Here is a 3,458-nt window from a genome sequence, read left to right on the forward strand (position 1 = left end):
GGAGAGGTAGAGAACCCTCGATCTAGTGTAATGTTTTTGTCTTCTGAATGGGGAAACTGAAACACCAAATTTCCCCCCCCAAAGCCTCCCAGCTTACACATGGAGACAGGACCTGAACCCTTGGCTCCTGGTTCCTCTTTGGGTCTCCCCCTACAACACAGAGCCCTTTCTTCTCTACACCCTACTTCCTCCCAGCACCAAACACAGCATGACTCAGGAACAATTATTCCCCAAAGGCTGGCATTTGGACCTAAGGTGAGACTCTCTGACCCCTGACCCTGACTATCCTGATTCCTCTTCCTCGTGGCTTGATGAGCCTCTTTCCTCAGAATCCATTTGTCATGACCCACCTAGCCCTGAATAGAGCACAGGATCTTCTCTGCTCACTCAGGCCCAGGAAACCCATAGCAATAACAGGTAACAATAATGGCATCCTACCAGTGAGAGACCAGCTCTTAATGCAAGCCCACCTCTGGCCCAGGAAGGAAGAAACTTCTGAATAGCCTCTGGACTGGAGTGAATTAGCTCAAGTCAAAATTTCTAGAATCTTTTCTGTGTTCACTGTACATAGTAAATGATCAGTAAAGACCTTGTAGTGTTCTGATCTGAAGGGGCACCTGTATCCCAATGTTCATAGCAGTAATGTACATAATAGCCAAACTGTGAAAAGAAAAAGAAATAGCCAAACTGTGGAAGGAGCCAAGATGTCTAACAACAGATGAATGGATAAAGAAGATATATATATACCACAAATATACACACACACACACACACACACATATATATATACAATGAGATATTACTCAGCCATCAGAAAAGATGAATACTTACCATTTACATTGACATGGATAGAACTGGATGATATTATGCTGAGTGAAAAAAGTCAATCAGAGAAAGACAATTATCATATGGTTTCACTCATATGGGAAATATAAGAAACAGGGAAGAGGGTCATAGGAGAAGGGAGGGAAAACTGAATGGGAAGTATCAGAGAGGGAGACAAATCATGAAAGACTTAACTCTGGGAAACAAACAGGGTTTCTGGAGGGGATGTGGAGGGGGATGGGGTAACTGGGTGACAGGCAGTGAGGAGGGCATGTGATGGGATGAGCACTGGGTGTTATACACAACTGATGAATCATTGAACACTACATCTGAAACTAATAATGTACGAGGTGTTGGCTAATTGAATTTAAATTTTAAAAAAAAGAAGATGTTAGTTGAATAAAAGAAAAAACAATAGTGGCATCCTAAACTGAAGGCCTGCTCTCTGTTAGCCACTCTTAGCCATCTATAATGCCTCACTTCGTTCACAAAGAGGCATTATTATCTCCATTTTATAGGTGAGGAAAAGGAGATTCAGAGAAATTAAATGATTTATCCAAGGCCACCAGCCAATTGCATCAAAGAGTCAGGTGCTTCTGACAGTCCCAATTACAAGGAGGTTGCAGCTGGAGCTGGAGGTAGGGAGGTAGCCAACAGATAGTGTCACCCAGATCTGAAGAATGCAAAGGGTTGATGTCACTATTCCTGGGGCTGGTGGAGCCGCAGCAGCCTTGACTGGTGATGTCTGAACTTGGTGACCATCCTGGGTGTGTTTACCCTCAGAGCACTGATTTCTGACACGATCTGTGCCTGCCCAGGGAAAGCAGAGATGGTACCCCTATCTCATCTCTGTGGTTTGCACATCTGTGTTCCGTGAGCGTCTTCAGCCCCAGGCATAAGTAGAGAGGCACAGTGTGGGTTAGTTCCGGGCACAGCGGCTGTGGGAGGAGAGCGGTTGAGCTGCTGCCCCGAGTGGGGTGGGGGTGGGGGGCCATCGTCTGTAAAGCCAATGCCTTTTTTTCCTTTTCTTTTTAAATGGTGAGGAGAAAAAGGTTAGTACAGATGTATTTGTTTCCTCTCCTTTTTAGCCACTTAATTAATGATCTCACTTCTAGATACTTAAATAACATTCACTTATAGGGGTTCAGGACAGGCCATCTCACCCGCCCCCCAAATGTGCCACTTTGGTATATAGATTGTTTAGAGCTGAAGGCACTTGAGATCCTGCTGGCCCAAGAGAAACTTTTGTCCTCCCTTAACTATGTGAAAGAATCTAAATTGGGGGGGTCTTTCCCAAAATAAGACTTATTAACAGAGATAAATTTTATCTGAGTGACCCATCGGTATAGCAGGACAAACATCTAATTACCAAACATCTGCTCTTCTTTTCGCTCTGTAAGATGCATATCTTTCCTCTGAAATCCCAGACCCCTACCCTGCTCTCCTTAGCTGAGAATGACATAGAGACCTCATCCTGCCTGATTGTCTTTGGAATTTCCATGTCTGTGTGGATTCCTCATACATACACATATTAAATTTGATTTGCTCCTGTTAATCTGTCTCATGTCTATTTGTTTCTTAGTGTGGCTAGAAGGACCTTTGAGGGATAGGAATTCTTGCTCTCTCACAACTCATCCACAGTGAATGTCTAAGTTATGCTGTGTGCTGGGGAGAAACACCAGGAAACCAAAGACGACCACACCACTGTGTCCATCTCTCCAGCCAGGACTCATGTGTCCAGTGTCTCCTGGCCACCTCCTGGGTTCATTGGGATCAGACCGCTGTGTTGAACCTCTCAGACCCACTGCCGCTCCTGGATTGGCCCATCTCCACGAGCCACACCCCCAAGGCCATCCTGCAAACCTCCCTCTAGCTCCCTCCACATGACATCCACCCCAAGTCTCCTCCAGGACAGGCTCAAGGTAGTCTCTGTAGCCCAGGCCTTGCCACGCCTCTCTAGGAAGGCAGCCACAGCTTCTTGTTTCCCAGTGTTGGCTTTCAATCCTGACAATCTGCTCTACAGTCTTCATCCCACTGTCAGGCTGATTTGGCTAAAATGCACAGTTGCCTTACTTTTCTTATTTATTTGTTTGTCTTTTAAAGGTTTTATTTATTTATTTATTTATTTATTTATTTGAGAGAGAGAGAGAGAAAGTAAGGGCAAGGGCAGAGGGATAGGAAGGGGGAGAAGCAGACTCCCTGCTGAACAGGGAGCCTGACTCAGGGCTCCATCCCAGGACCCTGAGATCATGACCTGAGCCAAAGGCAGACACTTAACCAACTGAGCCACCCAAGTGCCCCTGTATGTTTGTTTTAAATAAGCTCTATGTCCAACATGGGGCTTGAACTCATGACCCTGAGATTAGGAGTCTCATGCTCTACTAACTGAGCCAGCCAGGCGCTCCTGCTCTACTTTTCTATAGGTCACAATCCTAATTCCATGACCTGGCATTTGAGACTCTCTCTGCTGGAATGCATTTTCCTCTCCCACACGTCCTGGTAACTCTGCTTAACTCCTCCTGGTTCAGGACAGTTTTAGCACCATCTCCTGCAGGCCATCTACTGTGACTGCCCTCCCCCCCCTCCCCCGCTTAACATAGATATCCCTCTTGTCATGCCTCATGGCACTCCAC

General features: G+C 45.9%; 1 non-coding gene across 1 annotated transcript; it reads right to left on the reverse strand.

Annotated features, from left to right (window-relative positions):
- Positions 1-3,152: 3,152 nt before the first annotated feature.
- TRNAR-CCU (transfer RNA arginine (anticodon CCU)) lies at positions 3,153-3,225 on the reverse strand. Its single transcript has one exon. It is a non-coding gene; the product is annotated as a tRNA-Arg (tRNA).
- Positions 3,226-3,458: the final 233 nt, after the last annotated feature.

Source organism: Vulpes vulpes, chromosome 6, assembly GCF_048418805.1.
Source record: "Vulpes vulpes isolate BD-2025 chromosome 6, VulVul3, whole genome shotgun sequence".
NCBI lineage: Eukaryota > Metazoa > Chordata > Mammalia > Carnivora > Canidae > Vulpes > Vulpes vulpes.